The sequence below is a fragment of the Crassostrea angulata genome, chromosome 1, assembly GCF_025612915.1.
Source record: "Crassostrea angulata isolate pt1a10 chromosome 1, ASM2561291v2, whole genome shotgun sequence".
NCBI lineage: Eukaryota > Metazoa > Mollusca > Bivalvia > Ostreida > Ostreidae > Magallana > Magallana angulata.
The window spans coordinates 32,101,187-32,108,486 of NC_069111.1; the positions used below are offsets into that span (position 1 = coordinate 32,101,187).

A 7,300-nucleotide genomic window follows, 5' to 3' on the forward strand; every position below is an offset into this window, starting at 1 on the left:
GAAAGGATAGGGCAAAGGATATATATATATATATATATAACAAAGGAACCGAACATTTCAGTGACCCATGAGACTGGTAAAACGTTACTGAAAAGAATATTTAACGATGGAAAACGAAGATTGTTGTATTGATCGTTTATATACATTGGAATCAGGCAAAACATGGATTTCCAAGAAAAAAAACATTCACAAACTGTAAGCTAGATAAGTTTAAAACTCGTTTTAAAGCATTCGTGAAGTAAATGAAAAACGTTGACTTTTTACATATTATATTAGTTCATATTGAAAATGTTCTCAGTTACTAGTAATTCATAGAAAAAAGAATTTTCAAGGAAAAAAAACAGCACAAAATTTAAAGATGAAAAGAATTGAAACTCTAATAAGAGTTTTTGTTTGTGAATTGTTAAATGATATCTGAAAAGTTGATAATCAAAGTACTGAATCAAAGACGGAGGCATAATTTCAGAAGAAATTAAACTGATAATAAAAGTATTGAAATACTGGCAGGAGTTGATTTTATCGATTATTATTTATCTTAAAATCAACGATATGTAAGAAAAAGCCACGTTATTGGCCGAATACATGTATGCCGTGTTTCAAATATAAACAGCACAAAACATTTTAAAAAGCCTTGAATTTATCAAATCCAATGGTATATAACTTATATGTGTGACTTAAACATACACATCATGAAATTAATGCCGAAAACTGTTCCGTTTCTAGCAAGACGTCGAAATTTTAAACGCGACGCCGTGCATTTTTACGCGAGAAATGGCCGATTTGCTGTTTATCTGTGTTGTAAAAACATACAGGTATTTGTGCACGAATTTCGGGCTTGTGAACTGTAGAATACAGTTTTAAATTTGCATGCGTCATATTTTATTGAATTTTTAAATTATAAGTGTTCATTACAAAATTGTATATATTTTCGCCTATATTACTTACATGTATATCCTTTTGATCATGATGCATTATGCTACATTTTATCTTTAATAATGAAGTAATTTTCTGTTGATTTGAGAAACTACATGTATTCCAAGGTTAAGTGAGTCAGTTAAATACCAGTACCTTACGGCCTCCATTTCCGATCACAAATTTTAATTTCAAAAGCATGAACAATGAACTCGAAGAAGGTAAGGCGGTAGGGGAGGTCCTCGACTGTCAGCAAGTTAGATAAGCAACCTCAATTAAGAATATCATTAAATAAAAAAACAATTGGAAAAAGGAATGATTGGAATACACTTAAACGATGTTATAAATAAAGTTGATCAGTTCGTGTTTCACAGAGAGAGAGAGAGAGAGAGAGAGAGATGTTACATTTGTAGTTTTCTGTTACTTTATTGTTAAGAGAATGTCTACGAGAAATCCATGCAAAAGGTGGTGAGAGCAAGCACAGGTTGAAGCTCTGCCTTTCAGTCAACTGAATGATAACGGAATGGTCTGGAGAGGTGACTGAATGGCACAGATATGCCATTCAGCCACATTTCATTTGCCTATCAGTCACCTTTCAATTGACTGAATGGCAAAGATTCATCCTGTGAAGGTTCTCTGATCAACTTCATATTTTATGTGTAACAGTGTGCATCTATTTGAATTAATTTGCCATAATTTTTTTTTATGTGGTCAGTCTAAAATAGGTTCTGTAGCTGTGTTTAGCCCCTTTAAAGAATAAAATTGTGCATAATTCACCAAATTCTTGTTATGAATTCTGAGTTCAGTTAAAATTAAAATTCAAAAACTCGTTTAGAGTTATTACTAACAAGATACACTAGTGAAAATCATTTTGTGAGTATTTCTAAATATTCTTTCTGTTAAGTGCAGATAGGTCACGAATCTGGCATGTTTCCAACTTTTTGTAAAATTGTAAAGATATATATTTTTTATTTGCTAAAAAGTCAGAAAGTGGCAATTTAAATTCACTTAATCTATTTTTAGTTATAAAAGAACATTCACCTATACAATATATAAAAAAATCTGTCTTTGTACTCTCAATAATGTAGCAAATATGTTGTCTTAAAGTTTGACATTTTTCTACTTGTAGAAACTCTCCAGAATCTGTAGTTTAGCGTTAGATATACATCGACACAGTCATGTATATTATGGGAAAAACCCCAATATATTTGCAAGCCAAACTATATATTCTATTGAACTGAAGTGTAACAGTTATTCAACACATGTTAGGGCTTTTTTTTAAATCAATGCCATAAAAACACGAGAAATAAGCTGAATTGGACTAAACTTAACATATTTAAAAAATCTTAGATATCTCACTATTAATAAAAAGAAAGAGTAAGCTTAATACATACTCCACACACCCCACTATTTGCAAACGCTACACATAAAGACAGGCATAGTATCCATTAGATACACCAATAATAAATTACAGGGGTAAATCTACAAAATTCAAAGTACTAAAAGCCGGGCTCTTTTGGTGTGTAATTATACATATTGTTTAGTAAAGACTACCAATTTCTCTCTCTCTTTCTCTGCTAATTCGAAAAACATAGTTATATGTATTGATCTTTTCATTCTTATGAGACTTGAATTAGTGATCTTTTGGTTCAGGAAGTAGGATCCAAATTCATAGCCCCCCCCCCCCCCCCCCCCCGAAAAAAAAAAATTACCAAAAACAAAAACAAGAACAAAAAGATCATCTCCATAGGAAAAATAATGATTCAACATGTATTTGTTGAATTTAACAGACAACGATTTTTTAAAATGTGGTGTGGAATGAATGAATATCCATCACATTAAATAATCATAGAATAAGGTAGATTTGATAATTACTTTTGTCCGACAGTATTAAGTATTGAACTTTTATTGTTTGAGGGGTTGAGGCACCTGATATCAAGCCTAAATAATCGTTAACAAAAGTATAATACATCATAAATTATGCTTAAAATTTGTAAATATCAGCATAATATCAGCGTAATATAGACACACATTTTATAAGCATTTCATTTTTTCAATTTTTTAAATCACAAGACAATTAGACGTCTTCGGACGTCAAAAACTTTAACATAGAAGAAACATGTGATGCTGCTCGCTGGCTGATTTGATTGCCAGGGGTAGGACGTGGACTCTTACTGAAACTAGTTTGTTTGACTTTATCACAATGTTCATTTTTATAAAGATAGAGTCAAAAACTTTAAGACAAGATCACGGAAGGAACTTAATCTACCGATCCACTGAGTCTACGCGCTATAAAAATGAATATACTTCATGCACAGTGTAGGAACGGAAGCGAACGGTTTTGGGTAGCGCTGTTTGTCGAATCAATTTTAACCAAATGAATTGATAAATGGATGTTAAAAAACTTCCTTAACAATTCAAAACGTTATCATGGATATAATCTAAAAAAAAGAAGTTTAAAATCATGAGTCCACACTTTACTTCACTAACATAAATAAAACAACAAACAATATGATGCATTTTAGCGCACTGTGGTGGGACGCTAGGATTTTTATTTTTATTTCATCGTAAACAGAGCAATATTATTGTAACCATGCACATGTAATTAATAATACAAAATACTAGTACATAAACACAATACAACTATGCTTCCCTCGCCGCCCAGGAAAAACCATAGATAAAAATTTCACAATATTTTGTGTAGAAAAACTATGGAAACCTGTATCCGCAGCATTAATTTGTGAGGTAAACAAAAATGAATGGCGGGTTCATTCTCACAAACCTAATTTATTATTAAACATTAAACTTTAAAATAAACTTGACTTGCTCGGTTAGAGCGTGCGCTAGAAACTGACTACCAGTACTTTCAGAAAAATACTCAAACACGTCATTCTCGACTCTCTTATTTCATTGGCTATCACTAAGTATACAAATGCTAATAACTATACGAAACGTTACTTCCGTTTCTATGCAAACAATTTGTACTTTCACTTTTCGATAACAGAAGATACTTTGACAGTTGATTGCTAAGTGTTCCGAGGTTACTTTGTAAAGGAACTCCGCTATCCACCACTGCTCTGTCTACGTGTGACTGTAATTTACTGTTTAATCCTAAATTCAAAAAATCAAACATCACCAACATGCACAAACATTTTATCTAAAAATGCTTAGTCAGACTTGTATTTCATGCATACATTGCTTCAAACTTTAAAATTTTATATTAAATGCAACCATCTTAAAATCCAAAGGAAATTTGTCAAATACTGATTTTTTACTTTTTCCATGAGTAATTAATCTTTCCTCTGGTTAATATTCCCAAGACGAAACTTTTAAATTTTTTACCGTCATACAAAATCGGCCAAAATGGAGCCGATTTCCATTCCGGCACAATTAACTTTGCTTTTGCCTTGTCTGCAACAAGCTTGTTCATAGCTTTTGTTATCAAATGTGGAGGTGGAACCAACCAATTATTTTCACCCTTCCAACAAGCATTCAAAGCATCTACGCATTCTGTGTTTGGACACCAATACTATGAATCAAATCTAACGCACTTTTTGTTATAATGCGTAGCAAACCTTTCCACTGTATGAACACCCCACATTTTCTCAAAATGTTAAAAAAATTCATAAGACCAATCATCCATATCTGTCAATCGACTCAAAGTATCTGCTTTTTAATTTTCATTCCATGGCTTCCAAACAGGATTGATTTGAATATCATTTTCTGAACATGTATTTAAAATATCTTCAGCAATATTATGCAAATAAGGTTTTCACTGCCAATTTGTAAAATCGTAGGAACATTTTTGTTATATGAAATAATTTTAACTTTTCCATTATTTAAATGTGAAACATTACTTTTCACAGCCCTGTTTACAGCCTGTAACTCTCTCCACGTTGAACTTTTTTGACTTTCATTTTCTGTCCAACTACCAAACACAGTTCCAATACTGATCTTTTGATTTTCATCCCACATATATTCAATAAAACCACCATAGCCTACATCCGAGGCATCACAAAATAATTGAAAATTGCATACATCTGATGCATCAAAACTTTCTAAACGACAGCCATTTTCGTTCAAACGATTTAAACTTTCTCGCCAAAATTCAATTTCATTGAAAGCATTAACAGACATTTTTACCTTGCTCTGCTCATTATGCAGTCATACAAATATCTTGTCTTCAGTCTAACAGTGTTACCAATAACTGCCTTCATTCAAATAATCTGACCCACACTTTTTGCTAATTCTTTAACTTGAAAAAACATTTTATTTTTCATTACCTTCAAATGTACAAACTCTAAAGAAGACTTAAGTCGCTCAATTCTATCTTCTGCAATAAATTTTTTCCCTTTTTCCATATCCCATAACAGGCATACCGCAAATTCTACGTTGTGTTGGAAGCCATTCACATTTATCATCAGCAAACAAAAATCCCAGATTTTATAACTGTTGTTTAACGCAAATGCTAACATTTTTTGCTTTATCTATACAAGATTCAGCCCCAATGCCATCATCTAGAAAAGTAATGATCCTCATAACTTTTGCTCTCAAAAACTTCACGGGTTCGCTTAAAACTTTTGTAAATATATATTAAGCAGTTGATATACCGAAAGGCAAAACGTTAAAAACGTAATATTGATTTCTCCCATCAATTTCCCAAGAAAACCCCAAAAAATTTTGTGATCATTAAAAATCTCAATATGATGATACGCAGATTTGAAATCAAATGTGAAAATGAAATACCCTTTTCGCAACATTTCTTTAGCTACCGAAGCATCTTCATACCTGTACTTAAACTTATGCAAATGCGGATTGATAAATCTGCAGTCAAGAACTAAACGTGACTTACCGTTTCTGTTTTTTGCAACCGTTAATGGATTGACAACTTTGGGAATATTATCAACCTTTGATACACATCCTTTGTTCGATAAGTTTTGCCATTCTTTTGTAACAAAATCTTTGTCGTTCAAAGCTGACTTGTTATTACGCAATACTACTGACGATGGCTCGGTTTTGAAAGAATTTTATAGCCAACCTTGATCAATTGAACAATGCTTTTGTTTGCTCCATTTTCTTCCCATTCACTCACCTTTGATTTCAAACGACCAACAGGACTACAACTGTTTGATAAATTGTTATCTACTTTAACATACATTTTTGTTTCAAAATTGAAGTAAAATTTTTACTCATCTTGTTAGACTCATCTTTTCTTGGACAGTCCCGGCTCCAGTGGCCCCTTGCCCCACAGTCGTTACATCTGCCCGGTTTAGTTGATGCTGTTGACTTGTCATCTGTCTCCATTCACGTTGCAGTCTCTGCCACGGGCTTCTTGTAATAAGGCGCGAATCTGTAAGACAGTCTCCTGGAAATTCTATCCCTCTGGCTTTTCTTTCCGCCCTCATCTGTGCCCGATACATCTTTTTCTCGTCGTCCGAGTCTGCCGCAATTGGATTCGTTTCATATTCTTTTACCACTTTCCATCCTAACTGGGACGAATCTGCTAATTTTATTAATTTTTGTCTCTTTTCACCAGTTCCATACCTTCATTTATGCTAGATTTTGCGACCTCAACCATTTCTTCGTTCACCGTGTTGGAATTCAGATGCTCGTTTGCTTCTTTTAATTTCGAAGAGACCCGGGCTTCATGCTTATATTTGCTTTCGTTGCCCTTCCTCCTGAACACGTTATGCTCATTAAGATTTTCTTCAATGCGGTTAATTTGAAAGTCTTAAGTCTATCATTCTTTCCAAATTGTTTAACAGGTCTGTTTGCTGACGGGAAACTGCCAAATTGATATGTTCAAAAATTGCGTGATTCATCTCCATTGTCTTAGCGTCCCCCCATAAACTTGACTTGCTCGGTTAGAGCGTGCGCTAGAAACTGACCACTAGAACTTTCAGAAAAATACTCTAACACGTCATTTCGACTCTCTTATTTCATTGGCTATCACTAAGTATACAAATGCTAATTACTATACGAAAAAAAACTTCCGTTTCTATGCAAACAAATACGTTTTTATATCGTAAGGACAACTATTTCTCGCTATACTATCGTAACGCGAGAAATTTCTAATATATTACATGCACAGTGTAGGAACGGAAGCGAACAGTTGTAGGTTGCGCTGTTTGTCGTAGCAAACAAACAAATAGAAGACGTAGCTCTGCGAACAGTTGAAGATTTTAATCGAATGAATTAATAAATGGATGTTAAACAAACTTCCTTAACAATTCAAAACGTTATCATGGTAATAATCTGTAAAAAGAAAAATTTAAAATATTGAATTTTTGCAGCATGATTTTCAATGAACATTTTTACTATCAATATCCAAGGTCACATTCCAAAATTGAAATGATTATTATGTACAAAATAGTCATTAAGACTGAAT

At 33.0% G+C, this 7,300-nt stretch overlaps 1 pseudogene; it reads right to left on the minus strand.

Annotated features, from left to right (window-relative positions):
* Positions 1-3,441: 3,441 nt before the first annotated feature.
* LOC128171658 (uncharacterized) lies at positions 3,442-7,033 on the minus strand (annotated as a pseudogene).
* Between the last annotated feature and the right edge of the window lie 267 nt (positions 7,034-7,300).